The sequence below is a fragment of the Vulpes lagopus genome, chromosome 2, assembly GCF_018345385.1.
Source record: "Vulpes lagopus strain Blue_001 chromosome 2, ASM1834538v1, whole genome shotgun sequence".
In the NCBI taxonomy this organism is placed as follows: Eukaryota; Metazoa; Chordata; class Mammalia; order Carnivora; family Canidae; genus Vulpes; species Vulpes lagopus.
This window is the reverse complement of record NC_054825.1, coordinates 63,332,041-63,344,550: the sequence shown is the minus strand read 5'-3', so window position 1 is coordinate 63,344,550 and position 12,510 is coordinate 63,332,041.

Here is a 12,510-nt window from a genome sequence, read left to right as displayed (position 1 = left end):
ACTCTCTATCCTGGGAATAATAAGAAAATGTATGAGTTCTCTCTTTTCGTGTCTTCCAATGGCAGACCTCTTTTACAGCCTTGTCTGTAGGATAGGGATTCTGTTAATACACTTTTCAGGGATTTTTTCATCAGTTTGGACCTCCAGAATGGCAATTCCACAGTGACTAAGCCTGAAGCCCTAGGATGCCCTCTCTTCTGACCTAGAAAACCCCTTGGATTGCTAACCTGTGTTTCCTAAAACTAATGTTTCCCTGAATGTTTGCTACTCCCTTTTGCTTTAAGACTCAGATGTATGAGTGGATCCATACATCCACTAAATCCACTGACTTATTTTATTTCAAAAAAATTTTTTTTGGTATCTCTAGTGAAGTGTGCTGATCTGGAGCACCTGGTCGAAAGTTAGGATCTTAGCTACAAAATGATCACAGTCGCAGAGCTCAAAACTAGCAGATAATTTCTTCTTTATTCTAAAGTATTGTTGGCTAGGTGGCAGAGTCACTTCACAAGAAGGCAGCACCTGGAGTGGTGACCTCTTCATTCAGTGTTTCCTTTCTTCTGCCCTTGTGCTCACTTCACCCTGTTCATCCCAGTGGCAGCTCTTCCTGTTTTACCATCGAACTTTGCTTTCTCCACATTTCACTTTGAATTATCATGTAGTCCCTCCATTATCTTCTCATTCCCAGGGATTGTTTTGTCACCTTTTAGGTTCATTCAAGTGTTTCATGTTGGGGCTTCCATCTTCCAAATGATGCCTCATGTTCTCCACCTGAGTTGGTATTAATCTTGATTACTCCCAAGTCCATGAAGGATTTCTTTTACCTCATAGGCTAGGCCACATTCTAATGCTTCCTCTTTCATATTTCTTTGAGAGATTTATTTGTAGGAAGCACATCATTTTGAACTCATTCATTCCTCCTCTAGTGTGAGCGTCAAGTGGTAGGAATCTCTAATCCAATTTCTTTTTAAGGTACTCTCAGTAACAAGCCTGCAGGTGAGGTTACTTGATCTTCGCATACAGATACTACTTCTTTCTTGATTTAGCTCCTAGAAGGTGTGTTTCTGGTGAAGCAAAACTCATCCTGCCATTCTGCTTGTCTCTGGCTCTTGCTAAGATTTTCCAAGGGAACATTTATGCCTCTGTACCTTCACCAAGATGAGGTGGTGTGGTTATAGAGCAAAGAGATACAACTCTTTTGATTTTAATGCTGACTAGGTTGTTGCCATTCTCTGCCATTTTTGATAGAATGCTTTGGGGGCTGAATTACCTTCTTGGTAAGTGTGCCATCAGAGAGGGCTACATTTGCTAAATGGAGATTCTTTCATTTTAATTTGACTGTTACCTTGGATATTCCTTAGAGTTTGTTTTAAGAATTATGGATATTGTAGCCATGCTTTTCTTCAGATTTACCATAAGGTGATAAATACTCCTTGCAAGAAATGTGTGACATGTAGAAATGTATAAAGAAGCACCAATGAAAACAACCAACAACAATACTCATTCAAATCACTTTCCTTATAGGAGTAGATATAAGTACTGGAAGGGATCTTATTCCCCTTCCAGTTAGACTGCTCCTAACTGATACACAAATCTCCTACAGTTTTCCTAGAAAGTGCTGTTCCCAGGGCCTCTGACCTTGCTCTGTGATTTCTTCCCCTCTTCTCTGTAGGTTTAAATCATTCCTTCTCTCAAGTCCCTTTTCTAAAGCCTTACTTAATCCCTTCATGTGGATATATTTGGTTTACTCTTTCATCCATTTATTTATATTCATTTCAGTAGGGTAATACAATGTTTGTGAAAGCTTGATGGTTATTGAAATTTTCCATTTTAAAGATAATAGTTTTCTGGGTTTTTGTTTGTTTTTGCAGGTAGAGATTTTATATTGTGGAAGACAGGAGTACTGTTCTCTTTCTTTCTTTTTCTTTTTTTTTTAATAAATTTATTTTTTATTGGTGTTCAATTTACCAACATACAGAATAACACCCAGTGCTCATCCCATCAAGTGCTCCCCTCAGTGCCTGTCACCCATTCACTCCCACCCCCCGCCCTCCTCCCCTTCCACCACCCCTAGTTTGTTTCCCAGAGTTAGGAGTCTTTATGTTCTGTCTCCCTTTCTGATATTTCCCACACATTTCTTCTCCCTTCCCTTATATTCCCTTTCACTATTATTTATATTCCCCAAATGAATGAGAACATATAATGTTTGTCCTTCTCCGATTGACTTACTTCACTCAGCATAATACCCTCCAGTTCCATCCACGTTGAAGCAAATGGTGGGTATTTGTCGTTTCTAATGGCTGAGTAATATTCCATTGTATCCATAAACCACATCTTCTTTATCCATTCATCTTTCGATGGACACCGAGGCTCCTTCCACAGTTTGGCTATCGTGGACACAAAAACAGACACATAGATCAATGGAACAGAATAGAGAACCCAGAAGTGGACCCTGAACTGTATGGTCAGCTAATATTCGATAAAGGAGGAAAGACTATCCATTGGAAGAAAGACAGTCTCTTTCTTTTTCTATTGGTCAGGGGACCTTAACATTTCACTATGCTTTTGGTAATGTAAAGGTAAAGGGCAAATCCTTGGAAAGGACATTTTGAGGTTATGATGAAAGAGCCAAACTCAAAATGATGTAAAATGTTCTTCATTGTGACAGAGTTGCAACTCTGCAGAGATTGTTTTGATACTGACTGGGAGATGAAGAAAAGATTTCCTCCTTTAGTTGCAGGGAAGGGGAAGTGATAGACATTGGTTCCAAAGTGACAGCTTCTGTCTATGAAAGTAGTAAGTTGGCTTTGAAATATGGTGGCATGTCTATTGGAGTACCATGGAGAGAGAAGCATTCAAAGGCATGGCTCCATAGGCTCTGGGAACAGTAATTGCTCACACCATGTTTTGTGGGTCTTCCCTGTTTTGTAACTCCCCTCAAGGTACCCCCAAGCCTTCAATAAAGATCTGCTGAATACAATAGCTGGCCTTAGGCCATGTTGGGTGATTAAGGGAGAGTCAGTGTCCACACTTGGGAATAACTGGTACTGAGAGTGCTCAGGTGACCTAGAGAAGTTGGTTATGCCAAGCAGTGAAGTTTAGAGTAGTAATCTAGATCCAGATATGACAAGTTCCAGCCAAGATGACCCCTGGGATACAAATATATCCCTTAGATACCCCTGAAATATCTAGGGAGGGAAACCACAGTAAACACCGTGGACTTTTCAGGAAGCAGTATAAGGTGCAGTATAAGGTTGAACAAGAAGTCCACACCATTGTTTTGGAAACAATAGAGACAATAGGAAAGGGCAATCCCGGGACTAGAGAAGGAAGACTTCTTGATTGTACACATATTCAACAAATATTTGTGAGTACCTATTCTGTGCTATGTAATCCTTGTCCTGATGAAACTCACAATATCACAAAAACACACTGAATTGTCTTCATAGTAACATGGAAATACAATACAACAAGGCAAATATTGTAATAGAGGTGTGTATACAACACCACTTGAGTATAGAGGACAGGCCATCTGACTGCCTAAGAGGGTGGGAAGGCTCAGGAAAAGTTCAAGGAGGAGATGTTTAACCTGAGTTTAAAGGATGAACAGGAACTTAGACAAAATGGTGAAATGAATTTCAGGGAAAGAGAAGAACATGAACTTATCTAGATGTGTGAAAGAGCATGGATTTTGGGGGAAGTGGAGTATTGAGTAGAAAGGAAGGGTAGAAGACCTGATTGGAGTGGGCATCTTGGAAAGGGGACAGATGGGTAAGAATTTATATGACACACTAAGGTCTTTGGATTATATGTACATAATGAGGTAAAGTTTTAAAAATGTATGCCAGGGAGTTACAGGATCAACTATGCCTTTAAAAATAAATAATTCTGTGCTAATATGAAGGATGTCTTAGGTTGAATTCCCTAGAAGCAGAGTCTGAGATGGAGATTCTTATTATTTATTGGAGGAGTGCTCTCAGGGGAAAAGTATAAAGGAGTGAGGGAAGTGGGACAGAGCAGGAGAAGAAGCTGGACAAAAATGTAGTTTCAGGAAGAATCTAACCTCAGCTTGATCTCATGGGGGCTCTGGAGCATGAACTACATCTCAGAAGTTGTCCTTCTGCACCCAAGGGGAAGATGGCATCCTCTGCATGTTCAGGTAAGATGATTTCATCAGCTGTGGATAGTCTTCCAGAAATGGGTATAGGCATGCGCTGTTAGCCACTCAAACCTGTAGTATTTGGGGGACAAGTGCATCAGTTGATAAAGGTGAACTGATGGGAGTCCAAGAGTATCAGCTATAGAAAGTAAATAAGAGGATCATCCCCCTGGAAGTGGAGAACAACTAGAAGTTGTCAGGAAAAGTATAAATTGGGTGGAGAGAGGGACAAGGGTACATTTCAGAGATATCTGTGAGGTAGAATTGATGGAATTTGGTGACCAAATGGATATGATGCTGCTTGAGGAGGAGAGAGGATTCCAGGTGCCCTCTTAGTTTGGGAAAGAGTAACTGGGTGCATATTTTATGGATGCTAATCTCTGACTTGATTATTTAGGGTAGATTTGTCAGTAATGATGCTGAATTTGGATTGCTCTCATTTTATTGGGTTTCTTCCCAAACATCCAGGAAGTGATGATCAGTGGCTAGGTGGAAATCCATTGCTGTAGCTCAGGGGAGGAAACTGAGCTGGAGAGTTTCAGATGTCATCAGGGAGATCTGGCAATAAAAGCTGGGGGGTGGATGAAATTGCCCAGGGAGAGGAAGACAAGACAGACAATGCTGAAGACAACTCCTGCAGTGCCTTGTACCCACAGAAACTTAGAATATGTTAAATTGAATTTTATATATTAATGAGGTGCTCATTTGAGCTCATAGACTCCATTTCCCATCAGATTCTACTGACAAAAAATTAATGGACTGAAAATGACAATTGTCCTTCTTGAAACTGTTGAGTGAGAGACATCACTAGGTTATTGGTTTTCTCTTTCTGCTCCCAGCCTGAAGTTTCAACCAGGGGTCTGAGTACTAGGCCCCTGAACTAAGACCTATAAATATTCTTTCCTCTCAGAGGGCTGGCTGTGTGGGCTTCCAAATGGGTATGCAGGTATCTCCATGGACCTCCTCCCTCCAGGTACTTCTGAGTATGTCTGAGACAGGGCACCTGAGCAGATCTTTAAAAAGAGGGAGCAATACTTTTATCCACACAGCCCTAGACACCTTAGTCCTGGGGATAATAGGGTAGAAGAAATTTCTTCTACTATCACCCTTTTATAGACTCCAAGCTTATGGATTCTGAGGATTTTTGGGGTGCTAACAGGATGTCCCTTAGTAAGTCGAATGGATAAGGCAAAAAACATCTGGGCCTCAAGTTTTTGATTTGACAAGTCAATATGAAATTGAATTAGGGTAAAGTTCTGGCAATAACACATGTTTAAGCTATGGAAAGACATATTTCCATGTTGACTCAAAACCCTTGCCTTTTCTTTCTAGTGTACCAAACTACTCTACTGATTGTCTACCTGAGAAGTGATATTGCCTGTAATTTTTGAAGGTTAACTAATGCTCCTGGAGGATGTGATGGAGGAACAAACACTGTGAACATGTTCAGTGTTACACAGCTCTACCTCAGGCAGCTGACAGATGGTGATTTATACCACAAAGTATTGGCATATTCTGATGAAGTATCCTGTTATTGAGACATTTTGGCAGATCTAATATTTCCTTCTCTGTAATAGAAACATTTTCATTGACATTCTTAAGTTGTTCTGCTCTATTGTGAAAAAACATCATTTTAAATTTCTATTGAGGTATAATTTATATAGTAAAATTTGGTAATTCTATCTGTACAGTTTGGTGAATCTCTCCCACAGCAGCTGTCACTCTGGAAACTTTTCTCCTGCCTTTTTTTAAAAAGTAAGCTCTGTGTGGAGTCTTTTGGGTTTTCTATATCGAGTATCATGTCGTCTGCAAAGAGTGAAAATTTAATTTCATCTTTGCTGACTTGGATGCCTTTTATTTCTTTTTAAGGAGGGTATTTAATGCAATAAGCAGTGAGTGTTAATAAGCAACTGATGAACCACTAAACTCTACCCTGAACTAATAATATACTACATGTTAAGTAACTTTAATTTACATAAAAAAATAAAAAAACCCAAACCCAAACCAAACAAACAAAAGATAAGCTCTGTGACCAATGTGGGGCTCAAACTCAGGATCTCAAGATCAAGAATCACATGCTCTACCTATTGAACCAGCCAGATGCCCCTCCTCTAGCCTCTTATAGTCAATCCCCTCCCCCGACCCCTAGGCCCAGGCAATCGTTGATCTGCTTCTGTCATTATAGTTTCACCTTTTCTGAATTTATTTTTATTTTTTACCTATTCTGGAATATAAAGATGGCAAATATAAAGGGAAAAATTATCTCCTGTTAGGTTAGGTGAAATATTAGCATGACTAATCTTAAGAAAATCTGCAGATACACTGGATTTTATAAGCTTATATGGATTATGTCTTTTAGAAAGTAAGCAAAAAAAGAATGGTCCATTCACTAGGATGTGGCCTTTGGTCAGAAGAGGAGCAGCCTCTTCCTGTAACCCTGAAGTCAAATGGACAGTTCAGGTTATTATCAGGATAATTCAGGTCAAAAACATCTAGATCATTTGAGCTTCAGTGATTTTTTTTTTTTTTTTTTGGATCTGTGCATTCTAGCTTATTGGACTTCCTTACTTAATGAGTTTGTATAATAACTTGTCTTATGGGGTTCTGGGGCCTAGGGAGGGTGATACCAAACAGCCAAGCTGGAGATGGAACTACAATCAGTTCCCAACTTCAGTCTCTCAACTTGGGATGTGTTTTAGAAATAGCTCTCTGGGTTGCATGGTATGGTGCCCATAGGATCCCTCTTCCTTCTTCATTTACTTGTTCCTGCAGCACACAGGTGACTGGAACTCTCTCTCATCTCATTCTCACATTTCTGCATCACCCATCATCCAAAGTATGAATGGCAAGATAGGTGGAGAGAAGGAAAGGGTAATGAGAAGGTGACTCTCTGCCACTTCTCCCCTGCTGAGGCTGTTGTTTTGAGTTCTCAGTTTCATCCTTTCTCTTCAAAGTCTTCCCTGCGCTTGGGTTTTCATTCCCGAGTCTCCATCTCTTCCCCTGAGCTTTTGTGATGATGAAATACCCAGGAAAGTTTAAATCCTGGCGGTGCCCCAATCCTTTCAGTGCAGAGAGAATACTTCTGTCTGAACTTGTCTGAGCTAGAGGGAAAAACAGAGTGTGTTTGTGTGGACTTAGCAGGGAAGGATAGGGAAGAACCAAAGTAATGGATTTATTATGAATGGGTTTTGAGTTAGGCATTGGGCTCTCTAATATGATGTCTCTAGTTCAAGAACAGTCTCTGAATCAGTTGTAGGAGGGAGGGTAGCTTGTAAGTATTGTGCTGGCCTTTATTGTTCTTTTATGCAGAGGAATCTGAGGCTCAAAAAAGTTAAGTTACCTGAGATCCCATAGCTGATAAGTGATGTCTGTTTTCCATCTCTTTTAGCGGAGAGACCCTGTTTGGAAGTTGTAGGTGGAGACAGTTGGAAAGAATCACTCTCTAAAGTTCAAAGAATTACAGAAAGAGGGTGAGCAGGCTGTTTGCCTGGGAATTCATGCTAGCCCCGGGAACTGCAGCATATGGAGGCAGCCATATCTTCTCTACCTTTTGCCCTCCTCTGGAGACCTTCTCATTTTCTCAGCTTTCCTCTCATTCTCACCCTAGGAACTGGAGCTGGGGGTTCTGGAGCTGGAGGAGGTGGGCTTCCAGTCCCATTGCCTGGCAGGTAAGGGAGGGCACCCTATCTCACTACTTCTGAGGGCACTATGTTCCTGGGAGCACAGTAGAACCTTGATTCCATTCCCCACGGCATCACTGCTAGGCACATTTATTACCAGCCTCCATAGAATGCAGTGTCTGACTTCTGTTCACACCATCTGAGGTGTTCAGATCACACCCGATGTTTGTTTGTACCCATTGATTCCATTTGCTAGAAATGAAGCCTGGATCATCTGAACACTGAAACATTTCTTACCTTTGTTTCCTTCACTGGCAGAGCTGGGGTGACCTAATCTACATGGCGGTAGTATGAAAGGATTACTATCTAACCTGGACCCGAGTCTGATCACTTCCTAAGTTCATTTGATTATATATCGTGCTTTGGTGTTGTGATAGGCTGGGACTTCTCAAAGAGTAGGATGGAAGCTGGACAGGCAGGATAGCCCTTTATCATGCCCTCATCCTTCCTCTGGGGTCTGTTGGGGATCAGAGATGGGGAGGAGAGAAACCATACTAAATAGCTGTACCTTCCCTTCTTCCCATGGGTTTAGGAGAATGGAAAGTGGGGACCTGAGCAGCAGGATATGTATCATGGTTTCGAAATGCTGGAGCAATAGCATTGTCTGGCTCTTAAATATTCCCATATGTTGGTTTCTCTTGCCTTGAAGTTTAGAAAAATATGTCACCGGACTGATGGAGGTGTCAGTGGCATTTTCTGAGAGCAGTCACTCTCTTCTGAGAGCCTCCTCCCCTCTTTCATAGGATAGGGCCTGTGCCAGTGCTGGGAAATTCAGGACCTGTATTAGGAAGAGTAAGCAAGGTGTCTGGGGTGCAAGCTTGTGCCCTAGGGGCTTTACTTGCCTCCCTCTATTTTCAGTTTGCTAGAAATTTGTATATCACAGAAATGACCCTCAGGAAACACACACATTTCATTAGGACAGAGAAAGAGAGAGCCCACGGCACTTCACCCCTTTGACAAAGCAGGCTTGTTCTGTTGTCATTGGTATGGAAAATAAACTGTAATCAGCTGTCTCGGGTCTGATTTGAACATATTAGTTTTCCTGAGGGACATGTCAGCAGGTACAACCCCCATGCCAGGGACTAAGGAGATAACAGCAACGATGCTAATTTGAAAATACTTCTGTGGCACTTAGCAGGGTGTGATTTTAATTCATTTTTTGTCCCTTGGTAATCATAAAGTGCTTTCAGCCTGTGAATATCCATTTTTGACCAGCATGCTCATACTTCATCTGGGGACCACATTTAATGGCCATGGTGATGATGGGGTTCACAGGGGAATTGTGTAAGGTACAGATATTTGCTTTGTGGAGAGAAACATATCCACTGATACCAATTCACATGGCTATTCTGTGTAAGAGCTGTACATCTGAATAGTTGCCTGTATGCAAGTATCATTTGAACACAACTGCTAATATCTGCATAGCCACTGGGTTTGGTTCAAAGTTTTATTAATGTTTTATTAAAATTGTTTTATTTAAAGGCACCTGAAGCATCTGCCTTCAGCTCAGGTCATGATCTCATGGTCCTGGGATTGAGCACTGCATGGGGCTCCCAGCTGAGTGGGGAGTTTGCTTGTCCCTCTTCCTCTGCCCCTTATCCCACTCATGCTCTCTCTGTCTCACTGTGCTCTCTTTCTTTCACTCTGCTCTCTTTCTTAAATAAATAAATAAATAAATAAATAAATAAAATCTTTAAAAAATTGTTTTATTTAATTCTTGGACTAAAGCTACTTAGTGTAATGGAAATAGTATAATCTGTGCTGGATTGCTTGAATTCCATCCTTGCCACTTAACTAGTTGTGGGAACTTGGACAAGTTATTTAATCTCTGAACCTCAAGGTCCTCAATGGTAAAATAGGGATAGTTATGCCTAAGGTAGGGCTATTGGAGGTATTAAATGAGCAATGCACAAACAGCACCTGGTACATAGTGAGAACTCAGTGGGTGTTGGTTCTTTCTTCTCCCTGTTCCAGACTGGGGCCAGTGCTCTTTTCTCCATAGCCTAGTCTCTGACTTGACAATCACTCTAGTTTTGAGGGACTGATTGTATAAATTGTTCTCCCACAGGCCCAAGTGTGACAGGGTGATCCCTTTTAGCTGGAAATCTGCTTGGTTTGCAAGTAACCCAGGTTAAATGGTATTATTTGAGATTTTTATATTGAAGTCTAGAGGGCTTGGAAGGTAGTTTGGGCTCAGCCTGGGCACTCCTCCTAGTTGCATTCCTGGGTTGCTTCTCTCCCTCCTTCCAGCAGGTGCCTGTGTTAGACTCACCCAGAGGAGAGGCAAATTGGTTGCCTCTTGTGGCCTCCTTAGTGATTCTTGGTGGCTCCTCACTCTGAATGGACAGTCTCTATTTTTCTTTTCTTTTCCCCCCACATCTTTGCTTCCATCCTCTCTGTTCTTTACCTGGTGTCAGGGAACTTTCAGCTGCTTCTTGAGAGTCCTGTCTTTCCCATGGTGGCCCAACACCCACCAGGACTTGAGAACGTGAGAAGCTAGTTCTGTATACTTCTTGTTTTTGTTGCCTCACTTGGGGCTAACCAAAATGGTGTCAATTGATGGGAATCCCCAGCACCATCTCAGGTCCATTACGGATTTATTGTTTAGATTGGAGGAGCTACCCACATTCCTCAAGCAGACACAGTCTGGCTCTGAGATAACTAGGTACAGAATCAGTGGGTCAGAGAGTCTGTCCTGGCTCTGCCATTTGGTAGCTTGGAGCAACCATGTAGCCTATTTGAGCTTCAGTTTTCCTCATATGTTAAATGAGAAGGGTAGTAACAACTTGACTGACAGAATTTTTTGTTTTAAAGATTTTAATTATTTATTTGACAGAGAGAGAGAGAGAGCACAAATGGGGAAGAGGAGAAGGAGAAGCAGGTGCCCTGCTGAGCAGGGAGCTCGATGCAGGGCTTGATCCCAGGAGCCTTGGGACCATAACCTGAGCTGAAGGCAGACAATCAACTGAGCCACCCAGGTGCCCCTCCCTGACGGGATTTTTATGAATAAAGAAAGCAGGTAGATGAAAAGGCTTTCACACTGAAGAACAGGAAGACATTAATATTATGGGCCATAGCAGGCTTTCTCAATTGTTCTCACGCCTAGAGGATGAACTTTGGCCAGACATTTCTGGCCCACACTCCCTTAGATGCCAACCTTCTTTCCTTCCTACAGGAATTCTTAGGGAGATCATAGGATCACCTACTGTATTCAGTGGGAATGTGAAGATATGACCACAGACACGTGTCTCTTCATTCTAGAATGCCCTCCAAACTCCATTGGGGAACTACTAGGCAGAGGCTCTTAAAGGTTCTTATTAATAAATTTGGCAGTGATGAAAAGTGCTGCAGGTCATGCTAATTAATGTGTATTAACGTTCCAAACAGGTAAAAAGCCTGGCTCTTATGGGCAGAGAATCCAGCAAGATCTCTTCTCTCCTTCATTCCACCACCCCTACATTCCCTCCTGTCCTCTCCACTCACACCATCTTCCTCCCAGACTCCCTTCTTTCTCTCTGATGATCACAGCTGCTCCTGACATCCGAATATAGGAAGTAGGCTCCCTTGCTGCCAAATCCAACCTTTGGGTCATTTATTACTTCAGAAGATACCTTGCTATTAAAGCACTGAGGCTCATGTTTTCCTTTTTCTTAAGGAAGAAATTCCATCATAGTCAAGGCCACACAATTAGGTGTATGGGAGCAGAGCAAACACTTGATAAGACCGACCCTCATTAAGTGGGAGTTCTGAGGGATGCCAGTGATTGCTTCTTGAAGCAGCAGCCAGTGCAGTGTTGGATGTGTCTGTCCCTCCCACCCTTCTTTCCTCTTTCCTTTCATTCTTTCCCCTCTCCCTTCCTTTTTTCCCTTCCTTCTTTCCTGCTGTCTCTCCCCTCACTGCTTCCTGCCAGCAAACATTTCTCCTAAGCACTGAAAACAGAAACAATTTTGGAAAAATGTAAATGAAGAGCAAGAGGGGATATCCTTTTTGCCTTTATAAGCATAAAATAACTTAAATAAGGGTCTCTTTGAAAGAAATGTTCAGAAAATGCAAGGTCATTCATTAGATTTTATGTAGTACTCAGTTAAAGCTACTAGAATATTGTGGGTAGCCATAGTTTTTCTTCATAGTATGAAGTGTGTCTGCAAAATAGAACAGTTACTAGTCATACTCTTTTCATTTATTCTTCAAGAATGTTAGAATTAATTTTTATCATTGGGCACAGAGCTCACTAACATGGCCAAAGCAGCAAAGAAATCACTGGCGTACTTTCCCAGGGGACTATTTCCAGACCGCACCTTGACCTCTCTGAGATTTCCATGACTGCTCTGTGCCCTTAATGACTGGTCATCTAGGGATGGGTCAATCAAGTCACACGCTGTCATGGGGGTAAAAGGACAAGCTGAGAAGCCATTTGTATCATTTTACAGAGAACAGGGTTAAAGACGGCAAAGTATGAGGGCTTCTTAAAGACAGCTTGGGGGAGCGTTAGGGCCTGTAAGTATCTGGCTTGGCATATGCCTTGTGACCTCACTAGATGCTATCCCTTCTTTCTACAACAAAGCCCTGTTCTGCTAAACATCACATTTAAAGTAATTAACATGGGTCTTGTATTTTTAATCTGCTCTTGCTCTTTGAGTTACTTTATTTCTGCATTCATGTAGCTCCTGACCT